At 45.5% G+C, this 17,260-nt stretch overlaps 1 protein-coding gene and 1 long non-coding RNA gene across 5 annotated transcripts in view; one reads left to right on the top strand and one right to left on the bottom strand.

Moving 5' to 3' along the window:
- KCNIP4 (potassium voltage-gated channel interacting protein 4) overlaps window positions 1-17,260 on the top strand; it is a 406,334-nt gene that overhangs the window by 143,089 nt on the left and 245,985 nt on the right. The gene's annotated exons all lie outside the window — the stretch shown is intronic.
- On the bottom strand, window positions 626-11,885 carry LOC310686676. Its single transcript, XR_014516038.1, has 2 exons — window positions 11,816-11,885; window positions 626-1,101 (listed from the first exon to the last, which is right to left on the bottom strand). It is a non-coding gene; the product is annotated as an uncharacterized lncRNA (long non-coding RNA).

The following is a 17,260-nucleotide window of genomic DNA, read 5'->3' as shown; positions in this document are numbered from 1 at the left end:
GCAGGCTGTTGGTTGAGCCACTGTACCCATTCCCCCCCCCCAAAAAAGCTCAACAAATCTGGGCAATGCTCCCCCCAAAAAGCTTGACAACTCTTGGCAATGACAATGGGTAGATCACTGCCAGTTTTATTATCCTGGGAGTAGATCACAGTCTCTTGAGAGCTGAATGTGCCTGGTATATACCCACGTGTATTTTCAGATTAAGTGGTCCACAAATCTCTCTAAATAAATAATATACATGAATAGCAGGTTAGGAACTAAGCTACTCCTCCTTTTCTCCAAAAAAGAAAGAAAGAAAGAAAGAAAGAAAGAAAGAAAGAAAGAAAGAAAGAAAGAAAGAAAGGAAGGAGAGAAAGAAGACAGAATAAGGAACATTTATGAGCAAATGCAACTACAAGCACTTACAGGCTTCAGTTGAGAACTATGGAGTTAAGGCAAAACTAAAAAGGAAAAGAGATTTTGAAGGAGAAAGGTGGAAATTCTCTGGGAGTGAGTGACAGGTGTATGGGGCATCAAGGGAAAATGAGAGGGAGCAGGAGTCTTGTGTTTAGCTGCAGAGTCTGAAGACAGAAGGCAAAGATGGTGAGGTAGTGGAAATCATGGGAAACAGACAGTACTGCAGAGAGGTTTTTAAAAATCCACCTTCACTTGGGTTTTTTTTTTTTACTTTTGGAGTAGTAGGAAGGCAGGGCCCCACTGCAGACTAGCAGTAATAAATATGATCTCTTTCAGACTTGATGGACTGATTTTTGCATCAGGAATTCCTGGCAGCTGTTACTCATCTAGTGGGAAACGGGTGATTCATCCTCAGCTCCAGATAAGCAGAGGCAGCTTTCGTGCCAGAGCATCTATATAGAAAGCAGTCTATGAAAAACAAACTAGTCTTTGAAAACACCGCAGGCTGACAGCTTGCAGCCATACCACCCCCAATTTACTTGCAGAGACTGCCTCTGATAGTAACATCAAAGAATGGAGGAGATTCGTCTGCACAGCAGGGTTCCGACAAGCTGACTTGAATTTTGTGAACTAGAGTTGAGCCCAGTTCTCTATTATCTGTGATATTGATTCTCCTTTACGGGCACCATTCTTGACAACAGACACCTAAGCAAAGAATGGCAACTTAGTGCTAGAATTGTAGGGAGAATATTTAATCATTAAATCACATCCCACAAGTGAAAATGGGGAGAAAAGGTGTCTCTCTCCAAAATAACTTAAATACAACTCCATAAGAAGCTTGGGGTGGGGGTGGGTGGGGAGCTTAGCAAAGCCTTCTGGAACTTCCTCAGACTTGAGATTTGATGATAATGTAAAAATAAATGTTTAGACCAGGCATAGGCAAACTCGGCCCTCCAGATGTTTTGGGACTACAACTCCCATCATCCCTAGCTAACAGGACCAGTGGTCAGGGATGATGGGAATTGTAGTCTCAAAACATCTGGAAGGCCGAGTTTGCCTATGCCTGGTTTAGACTGTAGGTATTTTTGATGGCCTGGGACTCTGGCTCAGACTCAGAACCAGAGGAGACTCAGTCTGCACCGGATCCTTTGCCTCAGGCATCACCTCAACCAAGTCTGGGGCCTGATCCTGAAGGGTCCCAGTCTGCACAGGTTCCCCTGCAACAAACACCAGCTGGGCCGAGTCAGGGGCCTGAGCCTGCCCTGGCTCCAGATGCAGGGATTACCTCATTGCCTTCAGCTGGGCCATCACTTACAGCTGCTCCACTACCGGTTTGGTTAGGGGAGGCTGAGGCGGCTTCTGGGTCTAGTAACCCACTGACATCTCCTGAGCTGCAGAGACTAAGGTCCGAGAGAAGGAGAGACCTGAGTACTCACAGGAGGAGTGCTCGCCTTTGGGCGAAACAGGGAGGTGAGTTGCCGGGTGATCAGGACCGGCCGCTACCCTGACAAAGATAAAAGGCTGTCAGACCCCACCCCAGGTTGTGGGAGCAACATTGCAGTATGCTAGATCCTGCCAGAGATGCGGTACCTGTCCTTGCCTGGTTTCCTGCCTCGTGTCCTGCCTTGGCCCCGTTGGACTGACTCCTAGTGGAACCTTCAGATTCTGGACTGGTCCTGGACCGTGTTTCATGGGTTACTCCCGGGCCCAGCACAGTATTGCTAGTTATTCCCGCATTGCTATTATTTCTTTCCAGACAGATTCCCCCTATTCTCACTCTTTCTTGTACAGTGGTGCCCCGCAAGACGAATGCCTCCCAAGACGAAAAACTCGCTAGACGAAAGGGTTTTGCGTTTTTTGAGCTGCTTCGCAAGACGAATTTCCCTATGGGCTTGCTTTGCAAGACGAAAACATCTTGCAAGTTTGTTTCCTTTTTCTTAACACCGTTAATACAGTTGCGACTTGACTTCGAGGAGCAACTCATAGAACGCGGTGTGGTAGCCTTTTTTGAGGTTTTTGAAGACTTTGGTGATTTTTGAAGCTTTTCCAAAACTTTCCCGACACCGTGCTTCGCAAGACGAAAAATTCGCTAGACGAAAAAACTCGCGGAACGAATTAATTTCGTCTTGTGAGGCACCACTGTACTCCAAAGGACTTCTAACTGGCTCCCTTGTGTAGGAAAACAAAATTATGTCATTCAAAGGGGCAATACAGAATTCTTGTAACACTCCTACCTAAAAAGGTCATTTGCCTATCTAGGGCACAAATCCTACCATGAAGTTCCTTGCTAATTGGGCAATATTCCTGCCAAGCCCTCTTCATGGTAAACTCAAAATAATTGCCAATCAGGAATAGCCTTAGCCTAACCTAGCATAGCACACCTTTGGCAGTGTGGTTGCTGTCAACTGCCTTAGACTTTTTGTTTTTTTACACTTAGCTCCCCCTCCCCTATTGTTTTCTTTTAAATGTCACTTTTTCCTTAAGGGCCTGTGCTACTGGCCTACTTAACCTCCCCAGATCACTTCCCTCTGCATTAGCCAGCTCTATTGTTCAGGCAGTTTATTTTATCTGACAGTCGTGGGAGATGATTTACTATTGGCCTCTGCTATTTCCATTGTATGTTTAAGAGCCAAGGCAGATATGACTGGTGTTCCAGAGTTCTTCCAGTTAAGAGTGCAAAATTTTGCAGAGTAATGGACACCAAAGTAGAAGCTGAACTAAGGAAATAATTAGGGGGAAGATAAAGTTTGAGGTTTGCTTATTTTATATGCTGTAGTGAACTGTTTTCAATATGTCTCACAAATGGCATGCATCAGATTATTATCAAAATGCAAAACATTGGTGGGGAGGGGGAATTTGTTAGGAAACATATCAATATAAATTCAAATTAGACAAAAGCCAATTCAACAGACATATAATAAGATTCAGTATTGTTGTAAACAAAATCTGCCCTTTTCCCCTTATGAGGGCCCGTATAGAGTCCTTAAGTGGGTTCCCTATCGGTAGGAGAAAATAACAGAGGCCAACCAGAGAATATTGAGAAGCAAAGCAGCTAGTAAGCCTGATCTTTATTAAAGCTGTTGCAACAGGGTGCTCCCCTCACATACAGGAGGATGAAGGAGGTCAGAACAAAGGTGTGCCTGCCCTTATATAGATATTTTAAATTGCCTTCCCTGGAGCTCAAGACCACCCCTCCATACATCATACATGCATCACAGAAGGGGTGTAACCCAAGACCACCCCCACACACATCATACCTACATCACAGAAAAGGTGGTCTACAACAGAAATTTGAATGTTGTTTTTCCTGTCTGCCAGGTTATCTGAAAATGCCTTATCTGATTGCTTTTCCTGGTAGTCTGGCCGTTCCTTTGAGATGGTGATTTCCCAATTCCTGAGACAATGGGAAGGTTCCCCCACCCCCTCCCTCCTTGCAGAGAAAACATTTGGTCAGTTTGGGAGTCTAAATGGTTTCAGGACGGTCTCCCTGTGCTGCTCCAGACATGTGGTTTATATATTTATGTACATGTTTGCTTGGTACATTTATGAACATTTATTACATATCTAAGACCTTAAAATTCTTATAACAATTTCATAATGAAATAAATCACCTTCTGCACACACACATGTTCTGCCAAATGATAATCTTTTTCAGTGTTTTTACAATAGAGACAACTGGTCAGCTTCCTTGCTTTTTAAAGGAACATTGTAAAAGACTTTCTTTGACCTCGCTAGACAATACTTCTGTACAGTAGGGAATAAAAAGTGAATTGAATTGTTTCTGACAGCAAAGTAACTTGTCAGTTCCTATATCTTGCTGCATAGGAATTCATCTGTTTCTAGTGCTTATTTTTTGCTTTGAAAGGCTAGGCAAAAAAACCAAGGAGAAATCTTGGTGAGAAGAAAAAAGGAGTGGAGGATGGGAGGAGTAATGAAGGAGTAAATTACCCAAGAATGAAATATACAGCGGTACCTCGCAAGACGAATGCCTCGCAAGACAAAAAACTCGCTAGACGAAAGGTTTTTCCGTTTTCGATTTGCCTCGCAAGACGAATTTCCCTATGGGCTTGCTTCGCAAGACGAAAACGTCTCTCGACTTTTTTTTCTTTGTCTAAAAACAAAGACATGTTTTGTTTATAAAGTTAATTTATTTTCCCTTAAATTTTTGAACTGCTCTTTACAGTATGTGTGACTTTAAAGAGCAGTTAATAAACTGTTGTTGTACCAAATTTGGCTTTGTTTGGACTTTTTTTGACCATAGGAACGCATTAATTGATTTTCAATGCATTCCTATGGGATTTCGTGATTCTCAAGACGAAAAATTCGCTAGATGACAAAAATTGCGGAACGAATTAATTTCGTCTTGCGGGGCACCACTGTATGTATATTGTATTTCCGTTGCACTGCTGGGCTGAGCTGGGATGCATGTTGTGGTGTGAGGGCTCAGAACATTCTGTTGCTCAGGGAACTAAACAGTTGGCAGTCCCAGCTGTGTGACAGCAGAGAGCGCTGTCAGTTTAGCTGGCATTAGCACCACACATAGGGCAGGCTGAGAACTGGGGAAGGTCCCAGGATATAGTGATGATAAGTGACAGGATCTGAAATGTAAGAAGGCTGAAGGAGGGCTTCAGGGTAGAATGATGTGAGAAACAAGAATCTGAGGGTTTGCATTGAAGGGGGTGTGTGACAGGTGAGAAGACCATGCTCCATGTTTTCACCCTAAAGCATGGAAACCTACACAAACACATTTGTTAAACTGGTTTTTCTTATAAATGAGGGAAGGAATGGCTTTTCTCCAGCATATGATTCCCTGACAAAGCTGAATAATAATAATAATAATAATAATAATAATAATAATAATAATAATAATAATATTTTATTTATACCCCTCCCATCTGGCTGGGTCCCACTCTGGGCGGCTTCCAACAAAACACTAAAATACAATAACCTATTAAACATTAAAGCTTCCCTAAACAGGGCTGCCTTTAGATTTCTTCTAAAAGTTTGGTAGTTATTTTTCTCTTTGACATCTGGTGGGAGGGCATTCCACAGGGCGGGCGCCACTACCGAGAAGGCCCTGTGCCTGGTTCCCTGTAACTTGGCTTCTCACAGCGAGGGAACCGCCAGAAGGCCCTCGGCGCTGGACCTCAGTGTCCGGGCAGAACGATGGAGGTGGAGATGCTCCTTCAGGTATACTGGACCGAGGCCGTTCAGGTAAAATGGACCTACATCACAATCTTCCTCTGGTCCTTTATGATGTCACTCAGGTGTTGCTCAGGTGTTCTGAGAAGATGGTGATCTCAAGCTGCTTTTCAATATTGCAGGTTGCCAGGTCCCCCTGCACCTCATAGCTGCTCTGACCCCTGCTGCAGTTTTGTTCCACCTCTATCTGCCAGAGTCACTTGCAGAACTTGATCAAAATCTCCCCTCACTGGCTGTACAGTACTTCACAAATTCCTCACATCGTATTCTTCTTCCACCAGTCCTTCTCCTCACTCTCCCTGTCCCTCCCTGTCCCCACCCCACCCTCATTTTTCCTCTTCCTAGCAGTTGTCAAGGCTTCCCAAAACCGTCTTTGCTTATTCCCTGTTTTCCCCAGGCAAGTAGCCTTATGAAATATATTAAAACCAAATGGAGACATTAAACCTCTCATCATGGAACATGAATATACATGCATTTGCCATGGAGGCTTGAGGGAAAGAAAACTAATGTAAGAGAGAGAGCTCTGAACAGAACTTTAAGGATGAAATGCTGTGGAGAAAGAGGAATACTGAGGAGATGGGTCGCTGTGGCTAAAATAGTTGGGACAGTGATCTCAAAAGGAAGAAACCTGAGAAACAGTGGGTGGGGGAGACACAGATTTGAAGAAAGGAGGAGCCAAGGAAAAGGTAGAAACATGGAAAAACTAGAAAGCAGGAGTAAGTTTTTATACTACAGTGGTACCTTGGGTTAAGTAGATTTTAGATTTAGATTTAGATAAATTTATTGTCATTGTCCGTATATACACAGTATACACAACAACGAAAATCAAACACCCACCCAAAGACCGGGTTCACATATACATTTGCACGTATCTCCGAACTCTCATCCTATTTAGACATAATCTATAAAACATAACATAATCCAGAATATAGCATGACCTATTAAAAACTTAACATAACCTAAAACCTATCTCATTCCTTCCACTCCCTACTTACTAAACCTTGCAACTGGCCCTGAGATCATTATTTAGTGCAATCAGAGCTCTTGGATAGAAACTATTCAGAAGGCGTGTGGTTCGTGTTTTCATTGTCCTATATCTTCTGCCCGAAGGCAATAGTTCAAAGAAGTTGTGAGCAGGGTGGGTGGGATCTCTCAGAATATTATGTGACTTCTTCAAGATGCGAGACGTGAAGATCTCATCCAGGGTTGGTAGTCGGAGCCCAATAACGTTCTGGGCAATTTTAATTCTGGGCAAGTATTTAATTTGTTCCGGAGGTCCTTTCTTAACTTGAAACTGTTCTTAATCTGAGGTACCACTTTAGCTAATGGGGCCTCCCACTCCGCCTCACCGCCACCATCCAATTTCTGTTCTCATCCTGAAGCTCCCCCCCAATTTTTTTTTATTCATTTTATAACACAAATAAAGAACACAAACAGAAGAACAAACAATACAAACAAATTCTTGTCATATCCTTATTTTTCTAAACATTGTTAAGTGGGTTTCCCCAAGTCCTGCCTATCTGATTTTCATTTTACTTCATCTTTAGCAGTTTACATATATCATAGTTTCTAACCATCTTTTTTTTTAATCAAACTTAAAATAACTTTACATTTTATCACTTACAAATAATACTATTTTAAAATACACTATCTTCTACTTCTAACCCTACAGCCTATATCCACTTCCAAAGCTGTTCTAAGATTTAAATATTAACATATTTTTTTCAAATATTCCTTAAACTACTTCCAGTCTTCTTCCACCATCTCCTTTCTCTGGTCTCGGAGTCTCCCGGCCAGTTTGGCAAGTTCCATATAGTCCATCATCTTCATCTGCCATTCTTCGATAGTTGGTAAATCTTGTTTCTTCCTGAAGCAAAGTTCTTAACCCGAGGTACTATTTCTGGGTTAGCGGAGTCTGTAACCTGAAGCGTCCGTAACCCGAGGTACCACTGTATTTCCAAAAAGGAAGTGGGCCACTAAAAGAGCACTAAAAGAGAGTTGGTGGGCTGGGTATTGTGGGTGAAGAAACTAAAGGGACATGGTATTGCTGGTCCCTGCCAGGGAAATTGTGCAGCTGTGATAGGAATTTTGAGGTCTTAGATATATGGTAATGTTCATAACCGCACATACATAGATCAGCACAGGAAGACCAACCTGAAGCCATTTTCATTCCTAAACTGAGCAAATGTTTTCTCTGCAAGGTCAAAGTGGAAAAGCCTCCCCGTTGTCTTTTCCTTCACAAATCCTGTCTTAAGGGTATGTCTGTGTTTGAATAGGGTGTGAGCCTGTGACCTGGCCCAGGAACTAAGTATTTATCATTACAAAAGACTGGCCAGGCTATACAGGCAATCCAATCAAGTAACCTGCCAGACAGGAGAAAAACAAGGACAGAAGAAAAACAACATTCAAATTTATGTTTAGACCGCCTTTTTTGTGAGGTAGGTGTGATGTATCTGAGGGGTGGTCTTAGGTTACACCCCTTCTATGATGCATGTATGATGTTTCTGGGGGTGTCTTGATCTACAGGGTGGCAATTTCAAAAGCCTTTTTAAGGCCTTGCACACCATTTTTCTGGGTCCCTCCTCTCTCCTGCGGGTGAGGGGAGCACCCTATTGCAACAGATCGATACAGTGGTGCCTCACAAGATGAAATTAATTCGTTCTGCGAGTTTTTTCGTCTTGCGGTTTTTTTCGTCTTGTGAAGCACGGTGTCGGAAAAGTTTTGGAAAAGCTTCAAAAATCACCAAAGTCTTCAAAAACCTCAAAAAAGGCTACCACACCGCGTGCTATAAGTTGCTCCTCGAAGTCAAGTCGCAACTGTATTAATGGTTTTAAGAAAAAGGAAACAAACTTGCAAGACGTTTACATCTTGCGAAGCAAGCCCATAGGAAAAATCGTCTTGCGAAGCAACTCAAAAAACCAAAAACCCTTTCGTTTTGCGAGTTTTCCGTCTTGCGAGGCATTCGTCTTGCGAGGTACCACTGTAAAGGCCAAGCCTACAGGCTGCTGTTTTGCTCCAAGTTATCCTGGTTGATGTCTTTGTTTTTGTCCAAGGGAGCCCTCGGAGTTTTCCGTTAACGCAGCCACTGCAGTATTGTGAAGTGGCAGACCGAAAGCTGCAATGAGGGCAACAACAAAAAGGAGTGTGTGTTTGTGCATGCGTGCACACACACACTAAATTTCACATGATTGTAACTAATCAGACAGTTCTTTGTAGACTTCTAGGGCTGTACAGTGGTGCCTCGCAAGACGAAATTAATTCGTTCCGCAAGTTTTTTCTTCTTGCGAGTTTTTCGTCTTGCGATGCACGGTTTCCCATAGGAATGCATTGAAAATCAATTAATGCGTTCCTATGGAAACCGACTTCAGACCAGGTCCGGGGACAATCTGTCCCCCGACCTCTTCTGAAGGCTGGGGGGGGGGCGAAAGTCTTTGCTCCCCCCCCACGGCAGCATTTTAAAATCGCCCCGGACAGCGGAGGACTTCTCCGCTGTCCGGGGCGATTTAAAAGCCCTCCCGGGAAGGCAGCCAGGGGGGACAAAGATTTTCGCCCCCCGACAGCCTTCAGAAGAGGTCCAGGACCTCTTCTGAAGGCTGTCGGGGGGCGAAAATCTTTGTCCCCCCTGCCTGCCTGCCTTTAAAAGCCCTCCCGGGAGAGCGGAGAAACGCAGCGCGTTTCTCCGCTCCCCCGGGAGGGCTTTTAAAGGCAGGCAGGCAGGCAGGCAGGCAGGGGGGACAAAGATTTTCGCCCCCCGACAGCCTTCAGAAGGCTGGGGGGCGAAAGTCTTTGCTCCCCCCCCCACGGCAGCATTTTAAAATCGCCCCGGACAGCGGAGGACTTCTCCGCTGTCCGGGGCGATTTAAAAGCCCTCCCGGGAAGGCAGCCAGGGGGGACAAAGATTTTCGCCCCCCGACAGCCTTCAGAAGAGGTCCAGGACCTCTTCTGAAGGCTGTCGGGGGGCGAAAATCTTTGTCCCCCCTGCCTGCCTGCCTTTAAAAGCCCTCCCGGGAGAGCGGAGAAACGCAGCGCGTTTCTCCGCTCCCCCGGGAGGGCTTTTAAAGGCAGGCAGGCAGGCAGGCAGGGGGGACAAAGATTTTCGCCCCCCGCCAGCCTTCAGAAGGCTGGGGGGCGAAAGTCTTTGCTCCCCCCCCCCACGGCAGCATTTTAAAATCGCCCCGGACAGCGGAGGACTTCTCCGCTGTCCGGGGCGATTTAAAAGCCCTCCCGGGAAGGCAGCCAGGGGGGACAAAGATTTTCGCCCCCCGACAGCCTTCAGAAGAGGTCCAGGACCTCTTCTGAAGGCTGTCGGGGGGCGAAAATCTTTGTCCCCCCTGCCTGCCTGCCTTTAAAAGCCCTCCCGGGAGAGCGGAGAAACGCAGCGCGTTTCTCCGCTCCCCCGGGAGGGCTTTTAAAGGCAGGCAGGCAGGCAGGCAGGCAGGCAGGCAGGCAGGCAGGCAGGGGGGACAAAGATTTTCGCCCCCCGACAGCCTTCAGAAGGCTGGGGGGCGAAAGTCTTTGCTCCCCCCCCCCACGGCAGCATTTTAAAATCGCCCCGGACAGCGGAGGACTTCTCCGCTGTCCGGGGCGATTTAAAAGCCCTCCCGGGAAGGCAGCCAGGGGGGACAAAGATTTTCGCCCCCCGACAGCCTTCAGAAGAGGTCCAGGACCTCTTCTGAAGGCTGTCGGGGGCGAAAATCTTTGTCCCCCCTGCCTGCCTGCCTTTAAAAGCCCTCCCGGGAGAGCGGAGAAACGCAGCGCGTTTCTCCGCTCCCCCGGGAGGGCTTTTAAAGGCAGGCAGGCAGGCAGGCAGGCAGGCAGGCAGGCAGGCAGGGGGGACAAAGATTTTCTCCCCCCGCCAGCCTTCAGAAGGCTGGGGGGCGAAAGTCTTTGCTCCCCCCCCCCACGGCAGCATTTTAAAATCGCCCCGGACAGCGGGGGACTTCTCCGCTGTCCGGGGCGAATTTAAAATGCTGGCGGGCGGCAGCGAAGCCTTCGCTGCCGCCCGCCAGCATTTTAAAATCGCCCCGGACAGCGGAGAAGTCCTCCGCTGTCCCGGGGTTTTTAAAAAACCTCTCCGCCCCCCGCCAGGCTTCAGAGCAGCCTTCCGAAGCCTGGCGGCAGGAGGAGGTCCGAGGACAGTGGGCAAGACGCCCTGTCCCGGAGATTTCCCTATGGGCTTTCGTCTTGCGAAGGAAGCCCATAGGGAAATTCGTTTTGCGAAGCGTCTCCAAAACGGAAAAACCTTTTGTCTAGCGGGTTTTCCGTCTTGCGAGGCGTTCGTCTTGCGGGGTACCACTGTATTCTAATATTGCTACTCTTGTATCTATTCTGCAAGTGGTTCTGTTTTCGTGGAACAAGGTCATGGGATACTTTTTGTATTTTTTGTGGTAGTTTTATTTACACAAAATAAACAGGCTAAGCATGGGTAAAGGTACAGTGGTACCTCAGGTTACATACATTTCAGGTTACATACGCTTCAGGTTACAAACTCCGCTAACCCAGAAATAGTGCTTCAGGTTAAGAACTTTGCTTCAGGATGAGAACAGAAATCGGGCTCCAGTGGCAGAGCGGCAGCAGGAGGCCCCATCAGCTAAAGTGGTGCTTCAGGTTAAGAACAGTTTCAGAACGTACCTCCGGAACGAATTAAGTACTTAACCTGAGGTACCACTGTATAGCTGAACTCCAGGAAATGTGCCAACTTTGTTGCACCCCTTCTGATTTCTAGGGAAAACAGCCAGCCACAAAATACTTAGCCTCCAGAATCTAAAACTTACCCACCTGTAATGGTTCTAGGGGTTGCTCGTGCGTAAGCCTGTGCCAACACCTGGCTGGGTTGCCTGAGTGAACCTTTCCTGTCCGGACAGCCACTCACTCGTGGCTGTCTCAATCACTGGCAGAATCCGTCAGTGGGCATTTCTTAAACTTATTCCAGCAAAGAAGTTCTTTGACGCCCAGTCTCCTCCTACTCTCCCTGCGTGGAAGCCTTCTGCGCAAGGAGGGCGTAGGCAGCGGAGGACCCTTCCTCCCCCCGCTGGTCCCCGGCAAGGAGTCATGTGACCCCCTCTCAGATTCCCCCATCTGCCCCCTTCTCCACTGGAGCTAAGCTGATTCCCTTCCCCAGAAGATGGGCTGCCTCTCCCAATCCCGGGACGCTCTCTGGGATCCCTTTGGAGCTTGCTCTCTCCCTCCGGCACTGATGGCAGTTCCCTGACACCACCCTCTGATTCTCTGTGACTCCAAACTCTTTCACATCCAAATCCACCTCAATAACATGACCCCCAGCCAGGTGTCAGGAAGGAAGATAGTCTCTGGTTTATTTAGTTTCTGAGGCAATGCATTACCTCTAGCTTACATAACAAAGGAGATCTGGCCAGGGCAATTTATGTAAGAAAAGAAACTAGTTTGCCCATTTTAGTAGTATTCCTTTTCTCCAGACCAAAGTTTTCTAACTATAGAATCACATGGCTGGAGGAGATGCCAGAAATAGTTTAGTACAACCCCAATGCTATAAAAATATTTTTTCCTCTGAATTATTTCCTTCAAAGAGGACCCACCAAATTTTCTTTATATAGCAACAAAAGTGCATGTTTTCTAACCCATCCAAGCTTTCCTTTTATCTCGTAATTAATCTTTAATAGTAAATTAGGTTTATTTCTGACCTTTCCATGCACTCTACTTTTTGATAAAGAGAAGTTCCACGCCGGTTGGATCGAAAAGGTACAGCACGTTAATGAATCCAGTAATGTAAGGTAATAGAATTTGAACTAATTTAATTTTTTTTTGTAGTCTCTGTCAGTGTCTGGTAAAATAAGACAGCTTAGATCATCTATTACATAGATAAGCCTGTGAAAGCAATTGGAAAAAAATATGTATTTGGAAAAGGAGGGAATTATGGAAGTAACTGCTAGACAAAGCTCTGAACAATAGTCTTATGATTAGTAAAGACAAGTTAATGCTATGGCGCATTTCACTCCCCACTCTCTGCCGCCCAGCCCTCTGGTTCTGTTTCTACAATTTGTGTGCTATTGATTGATTTAGCAGTTCTTAAAAGGACTATTCCTACCATTAAAGAGCACCTGTGGTGTACAGTATTAGGGCTCAGAGCCCCCATTTAGCCATAAAGCAAACTTGAACCAGCCTTCTCAGTAGCGGTGCCTGCCCTGTGGAACGCCCTCCTATCAGATGGCAAGGAAATAAGCAACTATCTGACTTTTAGAAGACATCTGAAGGCAGCCCTGTTTAGGGAAGTTTGATGACTGATGTTTTATCATGTTTTTCATATTCTGTTGGGAGCCACCCAGAGTGGTTGGGGAAACCCAGCCAGATGGGTGGGGTATAAATAATAAGAGTATTACCATATTTTTTGCTCTATAAGACTCACTAAAAAGTAAGGGGAAGTGTGTGTGCGTCTTATGGAGTGAATGCAGGCTGCACAGCTATCCCAGAAGCCAGAACAGCAAGAGGGATTGCTGCTTTTGCTGCGGAACAATCCCTCTTGCTGTTCTGGCTTCTGGGATTCAGAATATTTTTTTTCTTGTTTTCCTCCTCCAAAAACTAGGTGCATCTTATAGAGCGAAAAATACGGTACTACTCCTACTCCTAATACTTCTCAGCCACCATATCTCACAGAGTTGTTGTGAGGATAAAATGGCAGGAACTGTGTACACCAGCCTGACCTCCTTGGACATACATTTGCTTGCAAAAACAGCAGCTAGAAGAACAACAACTGAGAACCAGTATAGTGGAGTGGTTACAACACCAAACTTGACCGGGGGGTACCATTCAACCATGAAGCTCAGCAGATGAGCTCCAAGAGACATGCCAAATTCGTTGCACCTCTTCAGATTTCCAGGGGAATGCAGCCTGCTTTCCATCTCTTAGTCTAAGCTACTTCATTGTAGTATTTCATTGAACTCAGCTCCGGCACGTCTCAGGTGTGCACCATTGCCATTCTAAGAGAACAAGGGGAAAGTACATGATGAGCTCCAGCATCTCCTTTTCTAGAAAAATATCACTCGGTGAGAGAAAGCAGATTGAAGCCTCCCTTCCAAAATGGGGAAATAAAAGCCGACATTGGGGAAATTTAATGAAAATTTCACTGCTAGCCCCCAAATTATGCTCATCAGTAATACAATGAGTTCAGAGTGCAAACAGGAAGTGTTTAGTAGTAGGCAAAAGAATTACTATATACTGATTACTGAATTTGTATTTATTATTTTGTTTCCTTTTTAATTTTTGGTATATCTTATTGAAGAGTTCGGGAAATTTATTAATGTCTCCAAAAGCCATAACAGTACTTTGCCTGCCTTTAGCAAACAGGCTGGCTGGTACTGCGGTTTATTTATTATGTATTTCTCATGAGAATTCTTACCAAGGCGTCAAAACAATTTCCCAGGGCAGCTTACAGAACGTAAGAAAATACCATGAAAGAATAATTTAAGCAAAACGCATGAATGCCAGCAGCAGCAATTCTGATGCAGAAGGTGCTGCTTCAGAATGCCATATATGAATTTTGCTGTACTTGCTTTTTCAGTGTTGAAACAGTGTTCCTTTGATGAAACATCTTGATGCTTAATCTTTCTTAGAATGAGGGTGCAGTACCTGTATACAGAGGGACTCCCATTGGGCTGAAGAGAGGCCATCCCTCTTCAATGCATGTGCAGGGCAGTTCAGTGCAGCAGGGGCAACAAGAGGAATAGGAAGTTTTTGCACGCCTGTCCTTAGGCAGAGTAAGGTGGCAAAAGCTGAGGGGAAGGGCCAGGGCCAGATTTCGGTTTGATGAGGCCCTAAGCTACTGAAGGTAATGGCAGTGGCGTAGCGTGGGTTGTCAGCACCCGGGGCAAGGCAAGTAATTTGCGCCCCCTAACCCGTGGATTTGCGCCCCCTAACCCGTGGATTTGCGCCCCCCAACCCATGGATTTGCGCCCCCTAACCCTAACCCCCAGATGTTGCGCCCGGTGCGGCCGGCCCCCCCTGCACCCCCCACTCTACGCCACTGGGTAATGGGGCCCTTTATATGTCCAGCTGTCCTTTGTCAACAATAAATTGCCACTATTTTTTGTGTTGATATATGTTATATGGTAATTTATAGACCTAATAGGTATCTGGGACACGGGTGGCACTGTGGTCTAAACCACTGAGCCTAGGGCTTGCCGATCAGAAGGTCGGCGGTTCGAATCCCTGTGACGGGGTGAGCTCCCGTTGCTCAGTCCCAGCTCCTGCCAACCTAGCAGTTCGAAAGCACGTCAAAGTGCAAGTAAATAAATAGGTACCGCTTTGGCGGAAAGGTAAATGGCGTTTCCATGCGCTGCTCTGGTTTGCCAGAAGCGGCTTAGTCATGCTGGCCACATGACCCTGAAGCTGTGCGCCGGCTCCCTTGGCCAGTAAAGCGAGATGAGCGCCGCAACCCCAGAGTCTGCCACGACTGGACCTAATGGTCAGGGGTCCTTTTACCTTTACCTTTATGGAAAGGAAAAGGGTTTGCAGAAACAGAGAGGAAATTGTTTTCCTAACAGCTTAGGGCAAGTATCCCAGAAGGATGCTTTGACTTGGAGGTCAGAAACAACAGCAACTCTCTGTCCTCTGGGGACATTTCAAGAACAATTAGTGGCAGGGCAGGCATGAGACTTGCCAGTGTAAAAGCTGTCAAAGCTTTCTCATCACAGGTCAACTGGGACAACCTATTTATCAGTTCCTTTTGTGTAGTATTAAAAAGGTAAAAAGGTAGAGGACCCTTGGACGGTTAAGTCCAGTCAAAGGCGACTATGGGGTTGTGGCGCTCATCTCTTCTTCAGGCAGAGGGAGCCGGTGTTTGTCCACAGACAGCTTTCTGGGTCATGTGGCCAGCATGACTAAACCACTTCTGACACAATGGGACACCGTTATGGAAACCAGAGCACACGGAAACGCCATTTACCTTCCTGTTGCAGCAGTGCCTATTTATCTACTTGCACTAGCATGCTTTTGAACTGCTAGGTTGGCAGGAGCTGGGACAGAACAACGGGAGCTTACCCCATTGCGGGATTCGAACCGCTGACCTTCTGATCGGCAAGCCCAAGAGGCTCAGTGGTTTAGACCACAGCGCCACCCGCATCCTAAGTCCCCACTCTGAAAAACTGCTGAAGAGAGGTGGGGGGAAAGATTGAAACTGGTAACACACATAAGGAGATGGAAAATAGAAACTGAGAAGATATCAAATGAAAGAAGACAAAATAAATCCATTAATTTGAGGGATTTCTGATAACAAACGCTCCTCCAGAGATTACATACACACACAACACGGCGTTGATATCCTACCTAGAAACTGAAGGTGGCTATCAAAGGGCCCTGATCCAGCTAGGAAGCCTGCTTCCACATGCATATCCCATGAGCAGCCAAGAGGTAGAAACAAGAGTTCCTTGTACATTTTCTCTCCTGATACAACTGCCAGGTGTGGCTTTCAGAGTCCCTTTAAAAAAACCAAAATCAGTATACCATTGACAAGCAGTTTGGGAGCGGAGGCCTGGCTCCACGCCTCTGGTCAGCTATTCAGCTAAGATGTACCAGTAACTTAGTCATGTTCAGTAATTTCAGTGGGTATACTCGGAGTAAAACTTAGTTGAATCACCCTGTGCCTTTAGCTTTCCAAAAAGCTGCCTAGCCACTTTGTTTTTGGGTTGTTCTTTCCCCCAAAATGAAATCCTAATACTCATGGTCAAAACCAATAAAGGATGTGTATGATATGACACATTTTTATAAGAATGAGCCATCTCTTTGCCTTGAGCCGCTGCTCAGTTCTCAAGGAGAATTAAACACGGACACATTTCCCCGTCTCTCTCCTGACACAGGTCATCTTACAGGGTGACCAATTCTTCAGTGGTAAGAGAGGAACAAAAAAATCCTGATAATCTTTTCTGTGGAATGTATCTTTCCATTTAACCAGATGGGGGAGATTTATAAACAAAACGAACACATGCCACTTTGATTAATTTCAAGGATGTTTTTACCTTGTAGTGCCATTTTTCTGTAATTCAGATCGTGTAAATTTACACTATGAAGTTAACTTCTTAGTCACTGCCGGACTCGCTCAGTCACAGTTGGCTACATTTGGAATATCTGTTGCTATGACAACGAACAAGCCGAGCCAGATTTAAAAATAAAGTTTGTCATTTTGCGTTGGTCCTCATATTGCCGAGGATATTGCAATTATAGAAACACAACATACTGATTAGAAACCTCAATAAATACCAGCCCTACACAGAGTGAGATTATATATGAAATGTAATTAGTGAAGAAGCATTAATCCATGACAGACAAATCTATGAGGTAGTGCCATTTATTGAACAGAATGTGACCCTCATTTTTTTTTTTAAAAAAAACCCCTGTTAACTCTAAATGATAAATAATTATTTCTCTCAGGTAAAATCTTATTTTTAGACCGTACAAAATTGCAGTTTTACCCCCTTTTCTAAAAGGATATTATAGAACTCGAAAAGGTACAGAAAAGGGGAACCAAAATAGTCAACTATTTAGAGTGCCTCTGTGATGAAAGAGTAAAGTGTTTAGGGGCATTCTAGTTTAGAAAAGAAAGAAAAGAAAAGAAGATTAACAGAATTGTGCAGCAGTGTGATGTAGTGGTTAGAACATTGGATAAAAGATAAAAGAGCTGCTTATACATTCTTGT

This window comes from Podarcis liolepis, assembly GCF_965112155.1.
Source record: "Podarcis liolepis genome assembly, chromosome: 9".
NCBI classification, from domain to species: domain Eukaryota; kingdom Metazoa; phylum Chordata; class Lepidosauria; order Squamata; family Lacertidae; genus Podarcis; species Podarcis liolepis.
The sequence above is the reverse complement of the archived record's forward strand: the minus strand, read 5'-3'. Positions and strand labels throughout refer to the sequence as shown.